At 30.7% G+C, this 16864-nt stretch overlaps 1 pseudogene; it reads left to right on the top strand.

Annotated features, from left to right (window-relative positions):
• The first annotated feature begins 3222 nt into the window (after nucleotides 1–3222).
• On the top strand, nucleotides 3223–10516 carry LOC129285768 (calcium permeable stress-gated cation channel 1-like; annotated as a pseudogene).
• Nucleotides 10517–16864: the final 6348 nt, after the last annotated feature.

Here is a 16864-nt window from a genome sequence, read left to right as displayed (position 1 = left end):
CTTGGTAACTATATGCAGGTAAGCTGTTGGGCTTGTGTCTGGTTAACAGCTTAAATCAATTTTAGTAATCAAAATTATAATTTTATTAAAAATATATTCAAATATTCATGCTATATGTTAAAATTAATTATAAATTTAAAATTATATTTTTTAAAAAAATCAAAACACTTTTATATATACTAAAATTAATTATGAATCTAAAATCATGATTTTTTTTTAAATATCCAAACACCTCTTATTAATCAAATCAATTACGAACAAAAAAATATAATTCGTAAAATAATTTATATAATTTTTGGATAAATTTTTAGGAACGTATAATTGAAAATTTGAATTAAAAAATAGGTAATAGTAGCATATGAGATAATAATAATTCTGAATTTATAATTAATTTTGACATGTATGGGGATGTTTACATATTTTTAAGTGCTGTGGATAGTATATGGAATCAATTTTAGAAGCAATTGATTTTGGCATGTACAATGAGTATTTGAATATTTTTTTAAAAAATAATTTTAATTCATAATTATTTTAACACGTAACATGAGTGTTTAGATATATTTTTACAAAATCATAATTTACCTTATTTTCAATTTTCCTTTTCAATTTCATTTTTTAATTTTGATTAAAATCAATCTTATTAATTAATTTTATAAATCAATTATATACCACATAACATAATCAATTATATTAAAATTAATTATTAATTAATTTTTTTATAATCAACTACACTCAACTAAAATCCAAACATACTCTTTTTTATTTTCTTTTATTTTATCATCACTTTTTTTATAAGGATAAGACTTATATATTTAATTTTATATATTTAATATACTTATATGTAATCAAATTATGACAAGTAAATCTTAATACATTAATAAAATTAAGATTAAGTATACTTTTAGTCGTATAATTTGATCCTTTAATTTATAAAATATCTTTTTAGTTCTTTAACCCTAACATTATTATTTTTATTTTTTATATTAATCATTGTTATTTTGAATAAATTAAACTTAATATGTTAACATTTGAGAATATTTTGTCAATATTTAAAAGTTTAATATAAAAATTTGTTGGAATAAAACAAACATTATTATGCTTAAATGACTAGAAAGATACTTTATAAAGTCAAGGGACTAAATAAAATATTGCATAAAGTTAAAGGATTAAATGTATACTTTAATCTAAAATTAATAACAAGAATTCATTGTAAACTAAATAACCTATAAAATATCACTATGCCTTAATTTAATTAGAGATAAGTATATTAAGTATATAAAATTAATTGTACAAGTTTCCCCATTTTTGAATATAGTAATCCCTCTGTCCCAAAATTATAAGATACTTTTAAAGGAGATTCAACATCTCAAAATATAATATGCTTTGATAAAAATAAAGTTTTATTAATAATTCCTTTTTAATATTACCATTTTATTATATTCTCTCTCTTTAATATTCATTTACAAATAAAGTATTAAATAAAAGATATTTTTAAAAGTTTATATATTCCTTTGTCCCTATATATAGAATATTTTTACCAAATCACACATTCAATAAAAGTTTGTTATGCAATTGAAATTTCATTAAATCATAGTAATTTTTCTAATTTTGCCTCTAACAATGTCAATTAATATCATGACGATAGTGAGTAAAGCACATATTAATATATATTCTCTCTCTTTTTTAAGGTAATGACAAAATTGTTTAATTACTCAAAAAAATATAACACATTTTATATTTAGGAATAAAAAGTTTTAGAAAACACCTTATATATAAAGATGGAACAAAAAATTGTTTTTGAAAATGAGATTTATTGATGTGTATAATTTTTATTTAAAATATTTTATAATTTGAGATAAAGGAGTAGCATTTCTCTGCCAAACTATACAAGCCCTTCTTCTTGTTGCTAACAATGATACGGGCGTTTCAAATTAGTCAAATTTAAACACTTTGTTTTGATTTTGTTGCTTGGTTGGCGCAGCAGTAATTATAGAGAAATAAAAGATAGGATGTACATCTAATATATAAATAATTCAAAAATTAGTCACTTCGACTTTTTTAACTTCAAATGGTAAGATAAGGTGTCCAATGTAGCAAATTTTTTTGGTGCAGTTAAAAGAAGTAACTTACAAATTATTTACATAAGACACAAAACTGTTCTATGAATTTATATTTTTATATTGATTATAGCATACCCACTTATTTATGATTTTGTGGTACGGGCGCGGGAGTGCTTTTCATAGGCAATAGAGATTAGAGACTAATTCAAAAGGTTAAGGATAAACTCTTATAAATTATGCTTCCTCGTTGGACAAAAGTTTGGAATCCAATTCCCATAGATGGCTGTTGACAACTTGCCTTACTAATATTAATGTCATGGTCACATCAATAACTTTTTTTTTGTCAAATCAATATATTAATATCTCATGCTAAAATTTATAATTTTAAAAACTAATTTGTTAACCAAAACAATACATATGGAGTATTGACTAAGATTAACAGAACTCTAGAAATTAAAATTTCCATGCTTTGCAAGGGAAAAAATTGAGAAAAAATCACGTTCAAATCTCATACAAAAAATCTAAATACAAAAATTATCATTAAATCGCAAACTATTCTAAAAACTCATACTTTTTTGGAGTTCTTAATTATTACAGTTTATTGTAAACTCTACCTGTGTTAATGAAACCTCCTGAATAACCATTCAACAATAATTAACAACTTCAATACAATAATTAACATCATTAATAAAAAACATCAAATTTTGGAGTAATTTAAGAAGAAAAACGGTGGAAAGGATCTGGTAGTTCCACTGCTTTGCTTCCACACTGCTCCAAAGCCCACGCGGCTCTCTCCTAAGTGACCCACGCCGTATCCCACTTCCCCTACACGCCATTCCGATCGCCAGCTCATCCTTCTGACATTCCCTCTCTCTCATCATTCTCTTGGCGGTTCTCTTCACGCGCCCTTCCTCCGCGTGCACCAACTGTCCTCTTCTCAGCCTGAAGTAAATTCTAGTTGTCACCATTCAATCCTGTAACCGCAAAAAAATAAAAAAAAAAAAAAAGTAGCCGTTGTGTGACTCCGCGTGTGATTTTGCCGAGATGAACATATATTTTTATTTTATTGTGTGAGTCAGCGATATGATGCTGTGCGATCTTTTTTATATATATATATATATATATTTATATATCTTATTTTCATTAATAATTGATTTTATAAATTTCAGACCCCCTCATCAGCAAACGAAACCTCTAGCCCATACTCACCACCCAACGAAAGCCAATCCGTCGATCTACTTCACTCACAGTTGGTGTGCCTAACCTGCCGGAAATCCAAGAGCCAACGCTGCTTTTGTTCTTTCTTTCCGTGAATCCTCTCATAACCATAAGCCTTTCTTCTTTCTTATTATTTTTCTCATTCTGGAAAGAGCTGTGTTCAGTTACTTGGTGTCTCAACGAGGAAAAGGCTGAAAGTGGCGTGTGTTCTACGTCCATTCCACTGGAAAGAGGTGTTCGAATCTTGTTGCTTAGTTTGCTTTCGAAGATATGCCATCTCTCTTCTGTTAAAAATTATTATATTGAGCTTCGGTTTTCTGTCATTGAAGGATTGTTCTGTACCTGGGATTTCATTTCTTCGGCCAAGTTGTGAGTACCACGATTAAATCACGCGCCGTTTTTACTATGACCTTTGTTTGTCAACTGTTGATGGCTTCTTTGGATGCTTTGATGACATCTGTTTGTGAAAATCTTGTGGTATGATTTTGGGTGTTAGTGATTTATTCTTCTTTCTCTGAAAGAGTGGAACTTTCTAGTTTTCTCTGGTTCAGTTCAAGCTTAATCAGCTGCGTAATAGCAGGTTTGGGAGAGAAATATCAGTTTTTTCTTCTCACTTACTCCTCAGTTCTGTTTGATTCTGAATGCGGTTGAACTGGCTAATATTAAATCTTACTGGACAAATTTTTTGATCTCGCTGGGGGCATTTTTTTTCCCTTGACAATTACGGCGACCAGAAAGCTCTTTGTTATATAATTTGGTTTGGCGTTTCTTCGTCTCTAACTTATATTTGGGTTTGGCTTCTGAGAGTGCAAAGGTTCCTTAAAGAACGCAATTTGCCATGTATAAATGCAAATGCAGATCAAACATGGAGTTAACGCTATTGGCTTGCTAAGCATGTATTTCGTGAAGGCAACAAATTTGCTATTGGCTTGTAAGAAGAGCGTGGACAATGCTGAGAACCCTAGGAATTCTTGCTATATGGAGATGCTAAGGGGGTTTTCGGACCCTCGTCGTGTGTATTAGTGTTTCCTTTTGAGTTTTGAGTGGGCTTAGCCCCGTTTGTTACCCAAAAAAAAAAATGAAAGTCTTTAATTCTTCTTAAAATCAAGTTATGCTTGTACGTATATTGTTTAGGCAAGTGCTTCGGTACTTTGTTTTCATGCTTAACTGACTATAGTAAATCTACTGAAAGACATGGATCTTCTTTTTGTTCAAATTTCCTGGGTATAATCGCAACCCTCTTTATCAATTTCTTTGCAGGAAGGAGTACTTTCTAGAAGAAATAAATGGCACGCTAGCAGATATCGGACTTGCCAGCTGCCATCAATATTCTCAGTGCTTTCATTTTCTTTGTGGCATTTGCTGTTTTGAGGCTTCAACCTTCAACGATAGGGTTTACTTTCCAAAATGGTATTTGAAAGGTTTAAGAGCGGATCCTGTACATGGAGGAGCATTTGTGCGGAAGTTTTGTGAATTTAGACTGGAAATCATATCTTCGTTTTCTGAATTGGATGCTATTGGCTTGTAAGAGAGAGCGTGGACAATGCTGAGAACCCTAGGAATTCTTTGCTATATGGAGATGCTAAGGGGGTTTCGGACCCTCGTCGTGTGTATTAGTGTTTCCTTTTGAGTTTTGAGTGGGCTTAGCCCCGTTTGTTACCCAAAAAAAAAAAAAAATGAAAGTCTTTAATTCTTCTTAAAATCAAGTTATGCTTGTACGTTATATTGTTTAGGCAAGTGCTTCGGTACTTTGTTTTCATGCTTAACTGACTAATAGTAAATCTTACTGGAAAGACATGATCTTCTTTTTGTTCAAATTTCCTGGGTATAATCGCAACCTCTTTATCAATTTCTTTGCAGGAGAAGAAGTACTTTCTAGAAGAAATAAATGGCCACGCTAGCAGATATCGGACTTGCAGCTGCCATCAATATTCTCAGTGCTTTCATTTTCTTTGTGGCATTTGCTGTTTTGAGGCTTCAACCTTTCAACGATAGGGTTTACTTTCCAAAATGGTATTTTGAAGGTTTAAGAGCGGATCCTGTACATGGAGGAGCATTTGTGCGGCGAAGTTTGTGAATTTAGACTGGAAATCATATCTTCGTTTTTCTGAATTGGATGCCAGAAGCACTTAAAATGCCAGAACCTGAGCTTATTGAGCATGTGGATTGGACTCTGCCGTGTACTTGCGGATTTATCTACTAGGGTATGTAATGGGTCATCAATGCATTGGCAAGGCATATTTTTTATCTTTAATTTAAATGTTAACGTTACTCATCAAAAGGGTTAGCTCTCTTGTGAGAGGAAATTATGTTTCTCCTCATGAAGTTGGATTCAATTATTCTGGCTTAAATATCCAAGTGCCCCAAGCTACGATACTGATTCGTGTATAGCAATTAGCATGGGTATGGAAATCTAGTTAAGAAAATTAAAAAATGCAGCTAATTATACTTTCCTTTTTGGTGCAGGCTTAAAATCTTTGTTCCTATAGCATTCTAGCATGGGCTGTGCTAGTTCCGGTCAATTTCACGAGTTCTGGCCTGGAAGGAGCCAAGATAACCAATGTAACTTCTAGTGACATTGATAAACTCTCAATTTCAAACGTCCATGAAAGATTCTCAAAGGTTTCAGACTCCCCATTCTGTGTTGTTGCGATTTTTTTATATACTTTCTTGACATCACTTAATAAGTTGGGGACTTAAGGTTTAAGGGAGATTTCTTTTCTGATTACAATTTTAAGCTACAGCACAATTCTCAATGATTGCCTTTCTTCTCTTTGATGACATTTAGATTAGAATACTTATTTTTATCTCTGAAATACCATTGCTCGATTCCCCTTGCTAGTGATTTGTGTATATAATATAATATATATATATATAGATATATATTTTCCTTAAACCACTCACGTAAGTTGTGCTGCAATAAGATTTTTCGGTTTTACTCTATTTCAGGTTTTGGAGGCGCACATACACTATGGTTCATATTAATACGTGATTTTGTTGGTTATATATATATATATATATATATTCCTCAAACCTCATGAAAGTTGTGCTGTGTAATAAGATTTTTCTTTTTCACTCTATTTCAGGTTTTGGGGGCACATAATTGTGGCTTATGCCTTTACTTTTTGGACGTGTTATGTTTTGTTCAAGGAATATGAGAAAGTTGCCATGATGAGATTGCAATTTCTTGCAGCAGCAAAACGTCGACCTGATCAATTCACGGTAAACTTTATTATTTTAATAGAGGAATATTTACAGTAAACTTGATATGCGTGGCGCTGGCGCTAGATATTTTTTATATGGATTCTTCTCATAGATGCATTATTTTCATTTACAGTAAACTTGATAGCCGTAGAGCTAGAGATATAGTGAGCTTGTAGAACACTTTTTTCTGGTCAATCATCCAGATCACTATCTTACTAAGGTTAGTTCCTGCTTTAAACTTTTGCATTAGTAGAATATTGAGATAAAAATTATCTCAAAGGATTCTGATACTGTGCATTAAGGAGCAGCGAGTGGTTGCTATGCTTTAAGTTTCATCTTTTGTTGCAAGGCATGGCTATCTTATGGCTTCAACGTGCTTTTCTTCCATGCGTAGCTTTGAAATTGAATTCTAAGTTTACAATTTGATTGATATGATGTGTACAAATGATGGAGTGCCATAGACTGTATTTCCTTGTTTTTTAGCCCTTTCTTTAACCAGTAATGTTCTAAAGATGGATCTGGTTTTATAATTGCTCACCTAGAGGTGAGGAAGAAAGCACATTTTTTTGACTTCTTACATTGAATCATTATACAGGGTGTTTATAACGCAAACAAACTTGCTAAGTTGGTTAAGAAGAAGAAGAAGTTGCAGAATTGGCTCGTCTACTATCAAAATAAATTCGAAAGAACTTCAAAGAAACCTGAAATGAAGGTACATAAGTTTAATCTGACATTCATTCAAGTGTAGCATTATTGTACTGTATTTAGGTAACTGCAATGCTTATCCTCTTTTTTGTCTTTTTCAGACTGGTTTCCTTGGTCTTTGGGGCAAAAAAGTCGATGCTATTGATCATCACACAACGGAAATTCGGAGGCTGACTAAAGAAGTAAGCACCTATATCCAATTTCTGACTTGGACATTTTTTTCCCCATTCCTTGATTGTAGTAGTATAAAAAAAAATGAAACAATTTGGTAATCGTGAATCAGATGCCAAACTTGTAAAGTTCATGTAAAAGTAGATTTCAGCATGTTGAATTTCTCAAGCATATGCTGGTTTTGATGCCACATTCTTTATTCTTATATGGTAACTGTTCTTCACTTGTCATTACTGAAGATGGTTGCTCTGATTGTTTACTAGGAGTTTTTGACTCTGATGGATCTTTTAGCACTTTCTTTCAACGGAAATTTAATCTGGAACTATATTTATGTTATATGTTGTTACAGTGGTTTCATAGTAATTCAAATTGGTCACTTCTTGCAGATAGCTTTGGAGAGGGAAAATGTTACAGCTGACCCCAAGTGTATTATGCCTGCCTCATTTGTTTCATTCAAAAGTCGATGGGGTGCTGCTGTCTGTGCGCAGACTCAACAAACCAGAAATCCAACGCTTTGGCTGACAGAGTGGGCTCCAGAGCCAAGAGACGTTTATTGGCCAAACTTGGCAATACCATATGTTTCTCTCACTATAAGGAGGTTAATTGTCGCTGTTGCATTCTTTTTCCTCACTTTCTTTTTTATGATCCCCATTGCCTTTGTACAATCCCTTGCAAGTATGAAGGAATCCAGAAAGCAGCACCATGGCTGAAGCCACTTATTGATATGTAAGTTCATCTCATTGTTGGACTTTTAAAGCCAGAGTTTTTCTTCAATACTAGAAGATGAGTTATCTAAACTCATGCATGATATTGTGCAGCAAATTTATCAAGTCATTTATTCAAGGATTTCTTCCTGGTCTTGCTTTGAAGCTTTTTCTCATCTTCTTGCCATCAATATTGATGATTATGTCAAAATTTGAAGGCTTCTCATCTTTGTCATCTCTCGAGAGAAGATCAGCTTCTAGATATTATATTTTCAATTTCGTGAATGTATTTCTTGGGAGCATACTTACGGGATCAGCATTTGAACAACTTCAGTCTTTCATTCACCAGCCAGCCAATGAGTATGTCATTTGATACATACTGGTTTTTTCTTGAAGCAATTTGTCTTATGTGGAGAATATATCTATTCACTTGATTGATCAAACCCTTGTCTTAATTATTTAATCATTTTGATGAGATTAAGATTTTTTTGTAATACTTTTGGCAGATATCCTATTACAATTGGCACAGCAATTCCTTTGAAAGCAACTTTCTTCATTACTTATATAATGGTTGATGGATGGGCTGGCATAGCTGGAGAGATTTTGATGTTGAAACCACTTATAATTTATCACTTGAAGAATTTCTTCTTGGTTAAGACTGAAAAAGATAGGGAAGAGGCCATGGATGCCGGGAGTATCGGTTTCAACACAGGAGAACCTCGTATACAATTGTACTTTTTGCTGGGTCTGGTCTATGCTTCAGTGACACCGGCTGTTCTTCCTTTCATAATAATTTTCTTTGGGCTGGCTTATGTTGTGTTTCGTCATCAGGTATAAATTTGTTGATTAATAATATAAAATAAGATTTATGATGTTCAGGTATGATTAGACTTGAGATGATGTGGAAGGTCTCATGTCGAATAGAATTGAGCTTAATAAGTAACACATAGGTTTTGTTACTCCTCATTTCTAACAAATGGTGTTATAGCTAGTTTCATCTAGGACTTCTATGGAAAAGATGCTGTTAAAAGTAATATATAATAAAGTAGAAAGATCCATAGATTCAAGCCTTAAAATTTTGATTTAAAATGTAGTTTTAGGCCATTCCTAATCCTAACATAGGATAATTCAAGTTTCTATTCATGTTTGCATTTCTTGCACAATCACGATATGCTGTCATATACGAAACTCACACGAGAAGATGCTACTTTTATCTTTATCTTTATCTTTGTTCTTTTTTTTTTTATTTGGTTGGGTGGCCAAAATCAATCTTTTTGAAGTTTACTTGTTAGGACTGTTCTATAGGATCCTGAGCATCTATCATAAGCACTGCTGCCACGCTTTCCTTTCGGATTTCCAAGCACATGTTTATCATGATCATAATGTCATTCTACAAGGTATTATATTATCTGCTGTTTGGTTTATATAAGATGGATCTGCCTACTGCAGATCATTAACGTGTATAATCAGGAATACGAGAGTGGGGCGGCATTCTGGCCCGACGTTCATCTGCGCGTTGTGATCGCACTGATATTTTCCCAAGTAGTTTTGTTAGGACTCTTGAGCACCAAAAAAGCTGCTTCATCAACGCCATTTCTCATTGCACTCCCAATACTCACCATATGGTTCTATAGGTACTGCAAGGGCCGTTTCGAATCTGCCTTTGTTCGTTATCCCTTACAGGTATGTTCCAAAAAGGAGATATCGTCCCTTTAATCTGTTACTGAAAAATCAAACATTGCCATAACATTTTTGGGGGCTTATGCAGGAAGCAATGATGAAAGACACACTGGAAAAAGCGACTGAACCTAACCTGAACTTGAAAGGTTACCTTCAGCATGCCTATATTCATCCGGTTTTGAAGGCTAGCACTGAGAATGATAGTTCTGATGATGAGGAGATAGTCAGTGAAAAGTGGGAAACTGAGAGCGCGCTTGTGCCCACGAAGCGCCAGTCCCGGAGGAACACACCGTTGCCGAGCAAAATCAGCGGTGCCTCATCTCCACGGTCCCTTCCGGATGGTATCCAAAATCATCCGGAGCCTTGAATAGAGGGAGGAGCATCAGTCAGTGGGACAAGGTACCAGCAATGTCGCTGTAAATTTGATGTTGCCATCATCATTGACCAAGACAGATTAGGATCTTACCTTGCAGCCGAAAGTCCTTAATCTGAGGAAAAAATGGTGAATTTTTCTAGTGCCTTGCTTGAAAGGCTAGTTTTGTGGATTTACTTGTTGATGAGATTTGCCATATCTAGGCTGTAATTCAGAGATTCTATAATATTTCGGATTGTATTTAGTGGTATATTATGAAGTGAATACTGTAAATTATCTGAAAACAAAGAATATACAATTAAGCAAAACTTCATTTTCTCCTACTGCAACAATGTGAGACGCGAGTAGAGTTGAGTTTGATATAAGAACTATAACATTGAATATTGTGAAGTCTTTGAGTAGAGATGTGTCTTGAACTTGTTTACACTTGCTTTCTTTCCTTAGTGTTGGTTTAACTGGACTCTTTCCTTTTTTGAGTTATTTTTTTTCCTTGGTGTTGGCTTAACTGGACTCTTTCCTTTTTTGAGTATCATATTTGTTTCACTCTCCAACAAGTGGTAGTAGAGTATAAGTACATCTGAAATTCAAAATTGGGTCAATACTTATTTATAACAAGGCTCATTTTAAAATTCATTGCATCACACGCGCCTGAAAGCCTGTGCATCATTTAGTTTGGGCCTATTTTGTTTCATTGGGGAATTGTGTGCGTTTGTACTTGTGTATCTACCTATATTAAGCAATAAGACGAGGTTAATATGTGACATATTTTTTTTCCATATTAACCATTTAGTATCTTAGGTTCATTGCTCGTTTCAAACTAATTTAAATTTCCCACGAGATCTTATAGTAATAATGAGGTATGATGGGATGACCTCTTTGAGGCCATGTTAATTATTGTGTTTGTTACTCTTCAAGGTTCGAACACTCGCCCTAGAGAATGCTAGCCGTAGTCTTTTCCAACTTGATTGAGCACTCATTGGTATGTGACCTTTTTAGTATAAAGGAGAACGTATGTTTAGTCAATTATGGACTGGGCTGTTCTTTCAGGCTTTTTTCAAGGGTTTTTGCAAAATCGTGTCTAACTTGTATTTGTCATATTTGTTTTTCAGAGGGGGAGTAACTAAAATTGCAAAAAAAATTGCATAAAATATTCATGGTTGTTGATTTATAAATAATGGTTTGTCATGAATTTATATATCGATGATTATGCTTACTAGTTACTTCATGCGGTCCTAGATAGTGATAACAAGGTCCAACATAGTTAGCAAGCAGTTGGATTTCGAAAGTATATTATTATCGACAGGTGGAAAGAAGTCATCAAACTTGAGCTTTAGAATAGATTCAAATCTTGAATGGTGAAGATTCGATCTTTTGGAATCTGAAGCAGCAAGCTGGATGGGAATTCACTAAGCAGGTGCCATGGGATGTTGTCTTTGGTTATACGCATTGGGACATCTGGTGCACTGGATGTAAATATTTACTCAATGAAGAGGATATTGAAAGAAGCAGCTCAAAAGAAGCTCTCTTTCATAAAGCTAAAACTGACTGGTGTCAATTAAACACTTCCATCGCTTTATCTGTGCACTAGATCTCATTATCAATGGTTTGGGCCCAGGGGTAATGATCTCCCCCTAGACATTGACAGCCCCTACAAGGATGACATTTCTAAATGTTGGGGTGTGATCCGAAATGAGAAGGCTAAGTGACTATTGCTGGCTTCTCTTCTGGCGTTGGTAATTATCCTCTTGCCATTATCGAGATTATTGGTGAAACTATAGGTATTAACATGTGCCAGCAAAATTTATAGAGGATTCATGTTTTTTCTAATTGTACTGAGGCAATTAACTTTCTCACTAGATCTAATGTAAGTTAACATTTTTTCAAAGATGTGATTGAATGGGCAGAGAATGTTTGAATCATTTTAGAGTAGTGTCTTTAAATTTTATGTATGGAAAGGCAATTTTTTGTACTCATTTTTTTGTTTAGAATGCTTTAGATTTTTGTAAAGAGTTTTTTGTACTTTTGATCAGTCATCACCTTTTTGTTAAGAGAGATGGATAATGAAAAAAAATACTCCCTCCGTTAAAAAATATAAAGCATTTTTTGAAGAGTTAAATGTTAAAAAATATAAGACATTTTTAGTTTTTTGAGATGTAATCATTATTTTTTTTTAAAGTGCCCTTATTAATGATAACTTTATATTTATTGTAAGGTATTTAATAGGAATAAATATAGAAAGATAAAGTTAGTTGAAAAGCAAATAATTATTTTATTGGAGTAAGATTCAATTAAAAATGACTTACATTTTTGAATGAAAAGGATACATGTCTTATGAGGTGATCTGAACATTCTTGTATCTTATTTGGATAAATGTACCGATAGCATGTTATGGGTCCAATCCTTGCCCTAGTGCACATAGAAAAGGATCAATCCTTGACTTTCGGTTGGGATATGCTTGGTGTCCAAAAAATTTGTTACCTGATTCATACATAAGTTGATGTATCATCACCTCCCCCATTTAATTGGACTCTATTTACTGTTGCACACTCATCTCATATTGTCAATCTTCTCCAAAGGGTCTATTCGTCCATGACCTTCAAACTTCTCAAGCTTTTCATATTTGCGAGTTAATGAGATGTTTTTTGGGCCAGAATTTACCCTGAAATTGGTGAATGACTCTTGTTGAGAGTCTGTTGGTTTGCTTCTTTTATTAATTTATGCCATTGAAGGTTGATTTGATTAAGCACAAGAGATGCTGAGCGTCTAAGAAGAATCAAGATCAAATTATTTGCAATTATAGTGTGTGTGCATGCAAAAATAAAAATATACTCTCTCTTTTGCCTGCGATAAAAAAAAAAAAAACTCTCTTGCAGCAAACTTTTTTAAAAATATTTATCACTTTGAAATAAATAAATACATTTTATAGAATTAAATTTTTTTCATCGTTTATTTACTATCTTGATTGATTATTTAGTTATATAGTATTATTATAAACTTTGAATATCTCAATGCAATTCATGAAAATATTTTTAAATTTTTAGAACGGCTTAAATATTTTATCATTTCTATATGTTTATGTACAGTATAAAATTTATAAAAATAGTTTCATTCTCATAAAGTCATTAATATAATAATGTAATTAATTTCGTCGTGCTTTAAGTAGGCCTTCTAGATTAACTAATATTTACCAAAAAGAGTTATAATAATTAACTTCTGTTTAAGATATGAGATTAAGTCCTCCATTAAAAAAGGTTGAATTTGTTACAAATAAGTTAGCCCATGTATGCTTGATTACAATGGTTTGTTTGTTTGTGTGTTTACTCCTTCATTTTAAAAAGGCAAGACACTTTTTAAAAAGTTACTCTCTCCGTTAAAAAAATATAAAATATTTTTAATTAAATTTTATCTTTAAATAAAATAGTTATTTACTTTTTAACTAATACTATCTTTTTATATTTATTGCTATTAAACATCTATAATAAATATAAAGTTATTATTAATAGGGGCACTTTTGAAAAAATAATGATTACACTTTAAAACACTAAAAATGCCTTACATTTTTTAATATCCAACTTCTCAAAAAATACCTTATATTTTTAAACGGAAGGAGTAAATATTAAACAATACAGGTAGTTTTAATGTTTCAAAATGTAATTGATGTATTTTTTAAAAATATTTATAATAAATAAATTACTTTATATTTATTTTAAAATAAAATATTTAATTAAATAAAAATAAAAATATAAAAAATGACATTAATTAAAGGATAAATAATTATTTTATGAGAGCCAAGGTTCTGTTTAAAATACTTTAGGTGAGTCTGTTATCAACGGCCAAAAAACAAAGTACGTTATGAACAAGGGCGAGTAATCTTCAAACTTCAAGCCGAAGACAAAAGGACGAAACGTGGGGAAGGGATGGGTGATATATGTATGAGTCAAAAAATAGAATAATAATATGAATGGTGATGGATTGATTGGATTGGGTTGATGTGAAAGCAGATGACAAGACTTGAGGAGTGTTACTGTTAGACATTGACCTGGGCCGACCTCCGGGGCTAGTTTCTCTCTGCTTATTATGTAATCTGCTGTAACTTCCGCGCACGTCGTGTCGCGTCACTGATTCCTTTCCCTTTACACCCGTTTAGAATTTGCCTTCTCCTATTCCCCATTCAAAAATATATACCCACTCCATTTAAAAAAACGTAAAGTATTTTTTAAAAAATTAAATATTTAAAAATATAAAATATTTTTAATTTTTTTAAATATAATAATTATTTTTTAAATTTTTTATTAATAATAATTTTATATTCATTTAGAGTGTTTAATATAAATAAATATAAAAAAATAGGTAACTATTTTATTAGAAGGTAAAATTATATTAAAAATGCCTCACATTTTTATACGAAGAGAGTATTAGGAACAATTTTAGTTAAGGGAGAGTGATGAGGTTTAATTATTAGTAGGTTTTAAAAAATTTGAAACTTTAATTTTAATAATACAAAATCACTAGTTATTAATTTTTTATTTCACATAACTTATGTTAGTAAATTATAATACTAGTTAGTAATTTACAATGATGTTAATAAATTAATAAATAAAGTTAGCAACTTAATCATTGATGCTGCTGTTTATGATTGAACAATTGATGCCAAATCTTATATAATCATTGACAAATTAACTTATATAATTTGCAATTCATATTAGTAAATTACAATTAATGTAAGAAAGTTAACGAATAATGATTTTGCATGATAAGTTAAGGGTGTTTTGATCTTTTCATAATTATTTTTTTTAACTTTTCTCCCATAAACTGAATTGAAATTTCATAATTTATTGGGACCCATCAATAATTAAGCATTTTTCATGATCCTGAAATTCTCTTTGTATATTATTTTTAATTGAATATATTCTATTTGATTTTTATTACAAAAAACTTCTAAGTATTTCATGAGAATTAAAGGGAACTAATTAAATTATTAAGTATATTAAAAAATATAATAATTTTTTAGTTTGATTCCTATTTAGATGAAAAAATTTTGAATTTACATTATACTATCTCTCATAATTGATAATTTTAAATTGGATAATACTGAAAAACATAATTAATATTTCATCACGTGCTGTATATTAAAAACTAACAGATCTTTTTAGAAGATCCCTTGTAATAGGGACCCCAGGGAGTATATTCTAACGAGTTGATTATTTATTTTTAAATTATCATTATTTTTTTTATATATTTTATTTAATGAAATATTTCAATCGAAGGTGAATGGTTGAGTAATTCATTAATAATATTTTTAAGAAAAATTCATTAATTATACATTAAAATTTTAAAAAACCTTTTATTTTTTAACATTTAATTTTTAAAAAATACCCTATGATTTTTAAATAAAGCGGTAAATTTGCATTTTGTCTTATAGTTCAGCGAGATCAAACCTCTACACCTCCAAGTGGGGGGTTATGCGTGGGCCACTTTTTCTCATGAGAAAAAGTTAGGATAAATGTGATCGGTGTGAGTGTATGAATTTGATTTATGTAAAAAAAAGTGCTATTATTAATTCAAATTGTATGATACCAACTATCAAGGGGGAAGTCAATTATAGTACGCTATAAAAGTCTTTTTTTTTTTTCAATTTTGTGAAGTAGTTAAAAATATTTTACAATCAATTTGTTCGATTGGTTAGAGAATCACATCACTTTATTTTGTTAAGATACGCAGTTACATTAAACAAAATATCAAATACATGATTGAGATATTTATGCGACTTGCATTGGAAGAAATAATCCCACCCTATGAATTGAGGTTGAAAAAAAAAAAGATTTCCTTTTGTGTTTGATTATTTTTAATTACAGATATATGTAACAAAAAGAAAGAAAGAAATGATCTCATTCTAGTTTAAAATAGTAATGATAACATAATTTTTTTAATTAAAAAATTATTTATTTTTAAATAAAATTTTATTATATTTCTTTCTGAAATCATACGTCAGAATCTCCCCAGCAATCTCTAACCCTCCATCCTGTCCTTCACATTCCTTCCTGCCCGTGTTGGGATGGGATTGGCATAGTCGCATGTTCAAAACTTCAAATGACAGTACTGTGTTCATAGAATTTTTATATTATATTAACGAAAAACAATTTTTACATTACACACATATTTAATATATGTTTGATTTTCAATTCATCAAAAATTTATTTAACATAAGTTAATTTAATAAAAATTAATTATTATAATAAAATTTATATTTGAATATATTTTTTAAAAATCAGTTTAGTAAATTAAAAATTACTTGAATTATGATAATAAAATATAATTTTAAATGTACAATTATTAAAAAAATATTGATTTATGATAATCTATAATTTTTATTATAGAAATATAATATATTTAAAATATTTAAAAAATATAATAAATATTTTAAATAACATAAAATTTAATTTACAATGCTAAAGATGTGATATCTAATTATTTATACTTTTTTAATTTATAATTTTAAAAAATGTGATAAAAATTTATAATTTTTATTATAAATAAGTGTTAAAAATTAACATGATTAGTTATTCAATTTACAATGTTAAGAAATTGATATCTAATTATTATTATTTAAATAATAATTATATTTTTAATGAAATAATTATTTTTTAAATAACAGAATAAGAGAGTAAGATAACATATATATTTTAAACCCACCTTTGAAATTCATCAAAAAGTAGAGTTTCAAAATTCACATCTCAAGCCTATTTCAA

This window comes from Prosopis cineraria, unplaced genomic scaffold (genome assembly GCF_029017545.1).
Source record: "Prosopis cineraria cultivar Desert tree isolate PC_DT_omini unplaced genomic scaffold, ASM2901754v1 PC11, whole genome shotgun sequence".
NCBI classification, from domain to species: Eukaryota; Viridiplantae; Streptophyta; class Magnoliopsida; order Fabales; family Fabaceae; genus Prosopis; species Prosopis cineraria.
Note: the sequence above shows the minus strand (reverse complement) of the source record. Positions and strands in the feature narration are given on the sequence as shown.